Source organism: Agelaius phoeniceus, chromosome 5 (genome assembly GCF_051311805.1).
Source record: "Agelaius phoeniceus isolate bAgePho1 chromosome 5, bAgePho1.hap1, whole genome shotgun sequence".
NCBI lineage: Eukaryota > Metazoa > Chordata > Aves > Passeriformes > Icteridae > Agelaius > Agelaius phoeniceus.
Genome location: NC_135269.1, coordinates 47,848,694 through 47,861,783, shown reverse-complemented (window position 1 = coordinate 47,861,783; position 13,090 = coordinate 47,848,694). Strand labels below are relative to the sequence as shown.

The 13,090-nt window shown below is 37.7% G+C and overlaps 1 protein-coding gene across 7 annotated transcripts in view; it reads right to left on the bottom strand.

Annotated features, from left to right (window-relative positions):
- Positions 1–13,090, bottom strand: part of FOXP2 (forkhead box P2) — a 405,984-nt gene that overhangs the window by 348,538 nt on the left and 44,356 nt on the right. The window lies entirely within an intron of this gene.

Here is a 13,090-nt window from a genome sequence, read left to right as displayed (position 1 = left end):
AAACCTCATTATGCTATGATAAAAAAACCCCAGTGCTTCCAAAAACATTCAGTTAGCAATACTTCCCTTCTCCTACATAACAAAAAAAGAAAGGTAGGACAAATTATATATCTATGGTAAAAGGGTCTTTCTACTATGATTCAGTGCCATTAAGATAATCAAAAATCTTCCTTATGTTTTTATATAGTTCTCCAGCAGACCTGAAAAGACATGCTAAAATTTGTAGTATTTTAAAATCTATTCTTCTCATCAGTTGTATACCAAATTCTTCAAATCTTCTGGATTTGGCTAATCATTAAGTTTTAGAGAAATATTACTCATTTCTCTTGCAGATTTAGTCAATACTTACTTAAAATATATCGACCAGAAATACAACCTTAAACTGAATTGCAAGAGGATAGAATGGCATGAAAGTAAAAGAAAGACTTATGTCTAAATAATTCCTTGCATGGCTACCTGTCCACCGTCCCGAAGGAAATGATTTATATGAGATGGATGAGAGAAGACACAAGCTGACTAACTCTACCAGGCAATCCACCAACCAAGATCTAATGCTGGATTTGGGACAAACACATGTAATTCTTGGTAAATTGCTGTTAAACTAAAATCCAAGCTTGGCAAGCTTCAATAGATTGTGGTAAATTTGTATAGTACTTCTTGTGGCAAATATGTCTGGGAATATTTTACTCCAGTCATCACCAGTGGGAAAAGTGCCACCTCCTTTCCCCCATATTCCTTCCAGCTCTATCTGCCCTTCTCTTTCTAACACTAGGCTGTCATTCAGCACAGAGACATGCAGCAGGAGCTGAGGAAATGAATGTTGAGCAGTTCAGTGTGATTCTAGACAAGGAGCATCACACATAATTCAGCCCATCAGAGTTATGTAATCAATACCAACACCAATGTGGTGGTAGCAGGATTTCAAGTTTGGCTTTTAATCCACCTCATTGCTAAATAGTCTGGATCCCTTTCACTTGAGAGAAGGCTACTCATCAATGTCCAGTACTATTATGGTGCTGCAGCACTCCTGTAATACTGGCAGGGGTGTAAAAGGTTTCTGCAGAGAGAAAGATGTGAGAAATTCCATAAAATTCCATTTGGCTTTTTTCCCCTCTATTTCTCCTTTTTCCTTTATTTTCTGTCCCACTGTCCCTTTTGCTGAAACCACTGTCCCCCGGTGCAGCTCTGTGAGGAACAGCACATGCTTGGAGCCAGCAGGGACAGGAGGACAAGAGGCGAGCAGTCAGTGACAGCCGGGATCCCTCCTTGTCACCTCAGGCGATGCCGCAACGCGATGGGCTTAGGCAGGATGGAGCCAGAGCCAGCGATGCTCAAGTCAGAGGTACAAGGGCATGAGGTTTTAAAAACAGATCATGAGTGATGAAACTCTGGACACTGTGGCAGGTCAGACAACAGGAGCATATGTTTATTTGAGGGGATGATTTACACTGTTATGCAGAAAAAGGTAAGGTTTAACTAAAAATGTGAACATGTCTGTCTGTGCTTGATCTCATAGACCTGTTTGCTTCTGAGTGCTGTAAATAGGATGGCATCCTTAGGATATCTTTAAATTCAATATTTTACTTCTGAAGTTTGACAGATTGGGACGTAAATAAATGTTCATTTACACTAGAGTTTTCTAGGAGAGTCTGATATATTTTATTGTCATCATTTTTTTGACTGGCATATATTTCTCTCACAAAGCAGTGACTTTTTTGAATAACTGCTATTTCTACTGCATACCTCATTTCACACATACAGAGTGTACAGCGGTCTGGAGGTAAAAGTAAAAGTAAAATTTCCAGAAAATGCAGCAGCACAAGGACTTAAACCACTCTAATCTGGAGCCAAAGCAGTCCTAACTTCCCCAACCTTCTTCAGCTCCACTTGCACACTCTCACTCCTCCATTGTGCTGACTTCAAAACAGTCCTGCAAAACAAGTGAACAACTTTTGACCAAAACACGGTCATCCTTGCTAGGGCAAGAGAGGAGTGAGGAGAGGTAACATGGATAAGGTGAACAATTGTGATGTGGCACAGCTGGCTCCGCTGTGGAAGCTCAGCCTGTGTGTCTCGAAGTGTAGACTGATGAACATTTCTTCCAGTGGCAGAGGCAGGACCAGTTCCACCTCACCCTTCCCAGCACTTGCCACTGAGCTGTGCCAAGGAAAGCATGCCTGGAGCTCCATGATCAGCCATACTGAGAAACTAATCTAGATTAAAAATACACTGGCTAAATAAAAGCTGCTTTCAAACTCACGGAGTCCACCAGACCACTAAACATTGTATAAACATTTTTAGAGGGACAACGAGGAAGAGGAACCAAAAGATGCTTAAGCCAATCTTACAACTAAAGAAGCATTTACCACCCCATGATCTGATTAGCCTATGGAGTCCACAGTCAAAAGCTATTAGATATCACTGCAGCCTAGCAAGCACCCTCATCCCCAGATGCTTCCCCCTCCACTCCTCTCAAGCCCACAAAGACACACTGAAAATGAGCTGGAAGTGCAGTCCTTGGGGCACAGGTGTAGGGTCTGTTACAAGGACAGGCTGCAGAGGGGCAGCAAGGACTATGGCATTAACACTTAGCAGCTGCTGGGTCTAATTTACATGTCAGAGAACTGGGGCCCATTATTAGAATGGATGTACACCAGCCTGGCATGCTTTGGTTTGTTGTTATTACATCTGTACATAGGTATGGACACGCTTATGTTCAACAGCCTAAACAACATCCAATAGCCTAGTCCATCATTAGTATTTATATCATAAACTGAAACCTAAATCCAACTCTATTTTTTGGCCTTAATATTGAACAAATTTTTTAAATTTCCAAAAGGAAACCCTAAATTTTACTTTATATCACTTTTCATTGTAATGATATTTGATTCTTACAATGCATTTATCACATTTTTCCAAATGACAAGGCTGCACTGCATCTAAGTACCAAACTTACATATACATCATCTACATCATTAAGAGCACACACAAAACAATTGTGGTCCATCATGCTATTTAATTATTTTCCACTTTTTAATAGTTTTGTTTAATAGATGCAGGAAGGCACTTATTAATATAAGCCACCAGTTTGTAAACAGAGGAGCAAAGTATGGTGTGAAGGAACCCATAGTTCAAGAAATTCTGGGGTTTATATTTAATAATTTTACAGTTGCTTATATATTAATTTTCTATGCAATTAAAAACTAATAATTAAAAAAAAAACCTTAAGAGAAAATGGGGGGAAATACCTTATCCGCATTTCTCTTCCAATTCCATTTGGACAACAGTATTTCCTAAATGTAGCCTATTCACTGCTGGATATGTAATTACCTTCAGTTCATAGTCTAGACATTAATTCTTTCGTAGTATTTAAGACTCCTTGTAACATGCTTGCTGCTTTAAGTAAGCAAGGCTAAATCTTGACCAGATAAATTAGCGAAGAATGCAATAAAAGCTGCAATAAAAGAACTTTATCCTCCAAACCTTCAAGTTGCTGCTAAATGAGATTTCTTTGAAATGCAGATCAGTTGAACTAGATTAGTGAATTTTAGCTCCTGTCAACATCATAACAAAATACAAATACAATTGTTCGCTGGCCTTATCTCCATGCTTCCATCTGCTGCCTTGTTATTTACTTTCCTTGATTTACTATGCAGATCTAAATAAGACACATCAAGGAGGGCTTACAACACAATGGCTTCTTAAGCTTTACATCAAGGTATTTGAAACTGAAGCCCTGAAAGGGCTGCCATCAAAGACATATCTCTAATGAACTTCCATATCAGAGAGGTTTGGTATTTAATACTGCTGTGAAAAGAAAAAGCTACAAATCAGAATGGCCTATGAAGGAAAATGTCTGCAAATCTTGATGAGATTAGCACCTACCAGAATTAATATCCCAATAAAAATGATATCTGGTTCACTGAAGAGTTAAAATTCCAACCTTTGCAAAAATAATGCCTAGTGTCAGAATGGGAAAACTCAGCTGACAAGGTTGAAAGGTCAGGGGGGTATTCTTTTTTCTCCACAAAATGTTCAAAAAGCATTTTTGCTGGTGGCGTGATTAAAATACTGTTGACAAACTAGCCACGGAATGAAGAAATTAACAGGCAACAGCACTACTGTGGTACTTTCTGCAACAGTGGAATTTACAGTATCTTTAAAAAAATTAGCAGCAAAGTCATGGCAAAATAACATAATCTAGAATGACAGCATGCAACAATTCTTCATCAATTTTACTATTCCCCTTTCTCCCCCACAGCAATCTATGGCAGTGCAGGATAAAATCTTCTGTCAGTTTGCTTAAAAAAAACATCCTTAAGTGCCATTTCTATTACATGCCACAGCCCTACTTGTGAAGTGCAATAAACAAAGAAGTTTCCTCCTCATGATTTAAACTCACTTTACATACCTGATAGATTAAACAAATATAAACATCTTAGAGTTTCCAAAGCTCAGGCATAACCTTGTTAAGTAAACTCCCAGTTCTTGCAGTGTGCTGCCATTTGACAGGAATTTTTTTTTGCTGGGCATTGAAGTACATAAACAAATGATACTTTTCTTTCTTAAGAAAACATTTCAATCATTTATGTTCTTCTATAGCAAAGGAAGATCCCACAAGCGTGTTCTGTACTGTGGATCAATCAGCTCCAAACAGAAGTAGACATGTTGTATGCTCCAGTGCCTGGAAATCATGCTGCAGGCTCACCAGATGATGAAAACAGAGGTATGCAGTGTAGGGGAGCCCCACATGGCACCCGCTGGCTTCTGGGCATGTCAAACTTCACAACTACCCTACAGTCAATGACAGCAAACACCTTCCCTTCACTTCTTGCCTCCAAACATGTACTTGTCTTTCTACCCTCCTTCCAAATTGCAGGCAGTCTTCCAGAAACAAAGCCCCCAAACAGAAGCAGCATCCCAGGCTGCACTGCAGAAACCACAGTTGTCTTCTCGCTGAATTTCACTTCGTACGGGATACGCTCCTGGCTTACTTATGGCCAAGAGAGACCACTACTTCTCTCTGTTTAATGAAATGACAAAACAACAGATTTGCATATGTAGAAGCAGGTGCTGTAACAGGTTTGACGACTCTTGACCTAAAGCACATAAAATGGTTTATCAGCAACAGCTGCCCCTAAGGTATTTGGGCTCTGACGGACAGTAAAACTTCACCATCTGCACCACCGTGTGTTAAAAATGACAATCTGAATTAAAAGCTGGTCAACAAATCTCATATAACTAATGCCTTCCATATCCTCATCCATATGCTGAATTCCCAAGACACACAACACTTGGATTATTTATTATAAATACCAGTTTTTGAATCTAAATAAGACAATTTAGAAAGATGTGAAAATAAGTGTGTAGCAGTTGCTACCTATTCACAATAATACTTTGAATGTACATACATTTGAAATGCTTCTACAATTTCACATCATGATAGAAACATTCTTTCAAAGTAGCATTATATGTCTTTTCAGAATTAAATAGTAGCAATAAACACTTAGATAGGCTAATATAGGGTCTTTCTTGAATGCCCTGACAAAAACTGATTGATCTCACAGCGTCTGAGTGTTCTCTGCACAATGAAGGTATCCCAGGGTAGTGGGGTTTGCACTTTGTGTTCTGATTTTTCCGTGTGAAGGGGAAATACATTTTTTTCCCCTGGACCAGAGGAGGGAACCTGAGAGTCTGAATATGACCCTCTGGTGAACACAGTGACTTGTTCTGGAGCTATGTTAGCAGAAGGTAGCACCATATGCCCCGAGCCCCAACTTGGATGCTCTTTCTGCAGTCTAATGTGCTTGTCAAAAGATGTTAAAATCACAGATTTACTTTCTCTGGATGTATTTTATTATTGTAAAAAGCAAAAAGGAAGGCAAGTACAATGTATTATGACTTTATATAGACTAGCATCCACAATATACTTCCTTCAGTTAAAACTGCAAGATCTTTTTGTATCAGTGATCAGTTTCTGATGTATTTAACGTTATGGCTATCTTGTGTTTGATATCAATCACAGTTATTGTAACTCTTAATGATTACAAACTACATTCTAAACTTCAGTGTAAATAATTTTCGTTCTCATACAAACGAGGAAAAATACAGCTCATTATCTGGACATGAGTGAAAATTACCAAACTTTGCTCTACTGAATCTCACTGAACTATTAATTATTTCATTTTAAAGACTCAGAACACCAGACATCTTACCAATGTAACATAGGCGGGGAAATTACTAAAATAAGAAAAAAACTAATCTATGAAGCACATACTGGAAGCAAATCTAAAGTAACTAAAAATGTGCTTCATAGCATTTCTAAAGATAACTAAAAATGTGGTGGCACACATTTCCTTCTGCTCATATTTTGGCCTTTATTTTTTAGAAGAAATACAAGATTTTTTTAAAATATATATTTATGCAAATAAATATATTTGCAGGCATTGCTAAAAGACGGGAGGTAGTTTTTTCTCAAGTAAATAATTAAGTTACCTTCCAGAATTTGGTAAGATTCAAATATCTTCCAAACAGTTACAATTTCTTAAAAAAAAATGAAGATTTGAAAAAAAGGAGTTTGATTTATTTACTTGCTAGGTTGTAACTGTCTGTAGAGAGATACAGTGATCCCCTCAAGAGCATAAATATTTAGACAAATTTTAAAATGTGTATTATATACTCGACAGAAGGTATTTACATGACAGCCCAGAGCTTAAGCAATCTGATATGAAATATTTCCCCATAAAACAAAGTCAAGTTAGAAAAAAAGTGCAGCTCAGCCACATAAAGAGGCTTGAGATTAAAAACATGAGCATTTAGAAAGAGATTAGCCATATAAGTGTTTGCGTCAAAATTGTGATAACCTTCATCCTACTTCCCAATTCACGGTATCCTATGCATGAGTTGATGAAAACAGAAGATGAGCAGCCCACAGCATTCACTGGGTGCCTTCTTTGCCTAAGCCATTTAATTGCCTGCTCGTTATTGCTGCCCTCTGCTCCCAGCGGTGCCACGGCCGGGCGGGCAGAGCGGCCCCGGCAGGGCAGGGATGCCCATCCCACCCTGGCACCATGGGCAAGGCCAGGGGCCGGGCTAGGAAGCTCAGCTGCCTCAACAACACTGCAAGGTGGTGTCCAAGAGAGACAGAGACTGGTGAAAGGTGGAAACAAGCCTTGCAGATCTTGATGGCATTAAACAAATGACCTATTTTAAGAACAGATATTTTGTCGCAGACTTTGGCAGTAACAAACACATTCATCGAGGACAATTCTAAACCACCACCAGGACTCAGGAGAACTCTCCCTCCCTCCACAAAGACCCCAACACAACCAAAACAAACTGCCAACACATGGGAAACATGGACAGAAAAATCTGACAAACTTACAGGCAGAATCTCCCACTACACTTTGTTCTTTTCAAAAGGCAGATGAGCTTTGGCAGGAACACTGAGCTGGCTCAGTGCAGTCATTGGGCATTTCATAATTGTGAATTGCTGCCACCAAGCAGCAACTTACCAGAAAAAAGGTGTGAAAGCTTTGTAAGAATACAAGTATTCAAAAGCTATCATGTGAACGTGGAGGACCTTTTACACTCCTGTCAGGGAAAACAAATAGCTCAGAAGAACTATATTGATAAAAAGAAGATGCAAAAGCAAAGACCAAAGGGATTAACAAGGAGCAAACCCAGAATCAAACACTAAACTGGAAATGCCTGGTGAAATAATTTAGGTTTGAACCATTTTTACTTGCTTTCATGCAATAATAAAATCAGACTAATCCTACCTAACTTTAAACATCCACACAGGATATAATCTCTCCCTAATGCAGTGCTCCCAGCAGAGCCTGTGGTTTTCCTCTGTATGGAAAGCCAGGGAGAGGGGCTCTCCCAGCTCAGGAGCATTAGTGAAGCACCTGATGCTTGAGTGGATGAATCCAGCCACTGTTAGGATGAAGCACAAGAGGGAGTGGACTGTAAGTTATTTGGAAGACAAGAGGAATTGTTGGATACTTTTCTACACATAATGGATCTTGAGTTTGAAAAAGTCCAACTTTAAATAATAGAAAAGATTCATTTAGTCCAGATCATACATAAAATTCTACAATGGAACAATAAATCTGCGAGGAACACAGATTTATTTTTCCCTTGTATTTCAGACTTTTAAAGTATCTATTATTGAATTCTGTGAGCTTAAGGGTATTTGTTAAGTTAGTTTAGAGACAGAACCAAACATTTTGCTATATTTAGCTATATCTTTCAACATTTGAATAAATGAAAAGCTAAGACATGAGGGTGAAAAATGCTGGGGATATTTGTTTTTAAAGCCCCAAAACAAAAATCAAAATCCCAGCACATATGGACATCATGTATTTGTGGACTATAACAAACCTAACACTTGTCAAAGAAATTATTTCTTATTCTGTTCTCCTTTCAAATTATAAAGCAATCTTAGCATTGAAAACTGTTGCCTTTTTTAAAAATATGTGCCTTAGATGAAAATGGAATTGTTTGTTCCCACAAACTTATTTACTTAATATATTAAAGTTGCTCAGAGAGGTAATCTTTTTGTTTGCAGCACATAAAACATTGATTATTACTATTTTATAATAAAATAAGATGAAACTAATACATATTCAGAGACAATCTCTTCACTAAAGTATATTTCCTTTGTTTACATACAACAATTCTCTTTTAAAATTTAAAAGTGGAATCTTTAACGTGGAAAAAACAATTACAAAATGTTCTTTATTTGCAATTAAATTCCAAGATTGCAGAATACTGTATCTGTCCCAATTTTAGAAGACTGCTTAAGGCATCTGCCAACCAACTTTCAAGAGGATTAGCTGTAATGAAAATGCAATATATGTAAATACAACCACGTATTTAAATGTCAAATATCTCAAACACAATAGAAAAATTACAAATTCAAAGTTACCTTTTCAAACATAATTCTATCAACTCTTTTCATGAAAAATAAAAACTTTGAAACAGTATTTCTATACTATATAAAACATACAATGTGGCAACATATTAACTTAGCCTTCTTAATGCATCTCATTATTGAACTGCATGTGTTTTCTTTATGAACATACAACATACCCATCTTTAACACCAATTTCACATACTTCAGATTCACCTTGTAGATTCTGAGGAATCTTGTTCCTTGTGCTAAAGCCAACAAAAGTAAGGTAGAGTATGAACTTTAAAAAGCACGTTTTCCTCTGTGCTCTTTGGGTATCTTGTTTACTTGACATGATGTACAATATGAGCACAGGAGAAAGAATACAACTACAAAAGAAAATAAAATCATGCAGCTAAAACTCTTCTGACTTCAGACACATTTTTCTCATCTCTGGATGTGGTACAACCTTGCTGTGAACTATTAGCTTTCCAGTACTTAGAGACAGACGGTTTCATACTGCTCAACAGAGATTACTGCTGTCTATCTAAATAGGGCTTACAGTGGCATCAGCATATTTTATTAACTCAGAACCATAAATCCTATTCTTATGTGCTTTAAAAGACCAATACTCCTAGGGTCAGTTAAATTTACAACACAGTGGCACCTACAAGAAAGACACTTCACAGTAAGGATATGCTGCTTTCCCCTTGGAAATTCTTATATATATTGTAAGTTTAATAAACAATATTTCATCACTAAGACAAAACAACAGTTTTCCAAGCAGATTTTTAGCTCACTGAAACATTACACAGTACCCCAATGTACTTTCTATTGCCTCACAACAGAGGTTTTCCAAAGTTCTCCACTCTTAGCACGATCAGCAGATCTAAACTTCTGCTATTCTGTGAAGCTTTATTTATATACATAGGCTATTACCAAAGTTCTAAAATTTGGGGATTTGATTTTAAAGTAATAAACCAATTTTAATCAACATCTTCTTGAATTGTGGACTGTTTACTATTTTATCTTTCATTGTAACACAATATTATTCACTAGTACTTCACTCTCAAGCAACAAAATAACAATTCACTGCTCTCACAGCTGTGAAAAGAAAAACTGAGCTTTGAAGCTGTTTGATTTTGTCCTACCAAAATTTCTGTCTTGTACTGGTTGCGGAATCTATTTAATTTGTTATTTTGTAACAAAAATGTAGCGAGAGTACAAAAAGTAAAGAGTTAGAAGTAAACATTTTGATCAACCTATTTCACTTTCAATAAAACACACCAAAACCGCTGCTCCTTTTGAGAAAAATACCTTGGCATTTGAAGAGAAAATAGTGCATGTGTGTGACTTGTTTACATGGGATAGAAATAAATCTTTCCTAAATGCACAAAGTTTTCTTTTGATAGTCTATGAATAACATTTAAGGAAATGCTTAAAACACTTAGTAAATAACTTGACTATTTATCAACCTCACCAATATAGCTGCTTAGACACCATGGTGATGTGCATCATTTACAGACTTCTGGAAACACTACATCACCTCAACACAAGCAAGCAACTTCAGCATATAGAGAGGAACCCCATGCAGTTACACTGCATGTAACAAGGCAGGTGTTGCATGAATATATGCTGCATCACAAGGAAACTGGGGAAATGCTGAGTCAAAAACACTCATGACTTGCATGATGTCCATGCCAGCAAAAGTATGGTCTGGAACAAACCAATGGTTAGCTCTCAAAAAAAGCCAAAACAAAACAACAACAAAAAAAACAAACAAAAAACCAAAACAAAAACAAACAAAAACCAAAACAAACAACAAAAAAAAAACCAAAAAAACACACAAAAAAAACCCCACAAAAAAATACAAAAAAACGCAAAACAAAACAAACAAAAAACTATGCATGCTTTATACTTTAAGGATTAAGATATTTAATAAATATGAAATCCAGCTACCCAAGTAAAATTACACAGAAGCTCCTTTCTTCAAATGCATTCCAGCCTTCATTTTTTACATGAAAACCATGCTGACTTTGAGCAAGAAGGTAGAATCTCTCCAACTTGGTTCTTAGTAGGTTTTTCAATTCAGAGATTTCCCATTTGGGCAATCCCCACTTTGTCAACTGTTTTGCAAGAGCCCCATCCTCAGAGACACTGCTCACAGGGATGCAGGGGATTCTTAAGGCCAATCAGTGGTCACAGAACTGTTTCTTAAGATGGGGCTAGTGGTTTAACAGCTGACTACTACTACAATGGGAATACTTCCCATCTCTTCTCTCTTTCTGCCTTTCCACATCAGCCACTGGCTCCCACTGCTTACCTTATAAAGTCTACAGCAACCTCAGATCCCTCTGTGAGCCAATTCAGGTCACAGAAAAGGAAGAAAGCCTACATAGGCTTTTGGTAAATTTTTTTTTCACAAATTTATTTTTCACAAATTTGTTTGATTTTTTGGGGGGTTTTGTTTGTTTGTTTGTTTTGGGGTTTTTGTTGGGTTTTTTTGTGTGGCTGAGTTAACTTGAAGCAGAGAAGCAGAGTCTGCTGAGCTCCAGATGAAGACCAAGAAAGGTCACAAGCCTACCCACATGAGCCCACGGGTGTGAGAAGAGGGAAGGGGGTGGCAAGCTGAAGGCAGGGGACCAGGGAAAACCCCTTCTCTTCAAAACTGGCAACAGCATATCATAAGAAGAGATCAGGTGTCCATGAAACTACAACCCCACTTCAAGACTGACTATCTCCAGTTCAGTACTAACAATGAACCAACTTCTAGCTCATTCACATGTTACCTCTTTACTTTCTCAAGCACAGGATTTTTTTTTTCTTCTGAAGACCCTAGCTCAGACTTGTTTCTCAGAAAATATTTGGGTAAACTGTCTGTAGATGCCATTGGCTATCCAGTAGCTCCAACACTTACTGAAATCCTGGCCAAACAAGCCCAGAGTCACACTTCTTCTCACCCTCACAATAATCCCAAGCTAAAACAATTTGAGGGTTACAGTCAAATTGCTACTCAGTCTGTCTCACAGTAAAGAGTACCTAAATTTATATGCCACTTCCTTCCGGTTTACACAATGGAAGTAAGAGCTGGGTTTCTAAGTTATTTGTTTGTTTGTACTTAGAAGAGGTGGGGAGGAAATAGAGAACAATATAAAGGAATAAAAGGGCATTTTACTGAGCCATCATGTGTCCCATATGACTGTTCCTGGATTTGCCAAGCAGACTTACATATGGAGTCTTATGGAGTATGTAGTCTGCTCTTAGGCTCACTTTCAGTCTGTATTAAAGCAAATTGCAAAAAACACAAGTGGAGACATAAAACTACTTAGTCAGTAGTGTGAGCAAAGGCTACTGCAAACCAAAACACACAACACAGAGAAATCTCAAATAATTTTAATGAGTTTTTGGAAAAAAGGTCTCGCACTTCCTGAAAGTAAAAGACAAAGAGCCTAAGCAGAGAGATGGAATTTTGGCAGGTGTTTGGAGAACTAAGCATCTTTTGGTCCTGTTGATAAACTGCAAGACTCACAGGTAGACATTAACTAAAGGTCATCCTTTAGTCATGGAGGCCAAAGATGTCAGGGGAGAACAGAGGGGAGGAAAAAGTTATGAAAGTAGTAGAACCTGGTTTCACTGGTGACATTCAGAAGTTTCCAGGATACTACACAGCTCCAAATTAATGATGACTAAACGTTTTGTCAACAATTTGAAAAACAGTTGTTCAAGCTTTCAATGCTTGAAACTAAGCTTTAGAAGGTTTTAAGAACACAGTTCTTTTTATCCAGACTTTCCAACTCAATTCTTGAATATAAGAACCTTTCTTTAGAGAAAAGTGGCCTTTAATAATGATTTATTATCAAGCTAAAGCCTCTGCTGCCAAGTGCCAGACAAGACCCTCCAATGGACACTACATCCAGGATATTGCCAAAGAATCTGCAGGAGGATGCAGGTCCAGACACATATCCAGCAGCTCATGTATGTTTCTTGGTTGCAAAACCAACTGTCACTCAGTCCACTTTGATTCTCCCTACTCACAGCAAAGCACAGGCCAAATTTTTACCCACAGCAAATATCCATAGTTCTTCTAGAGAAACATCTGTATCCTCCCCTTGACAGCTGAGTGACTTCATTATTATTAAAGGCACTATCTGTGGAACTTGGAAGATGTGGATATAAGATCTAGAAAAGTATAAG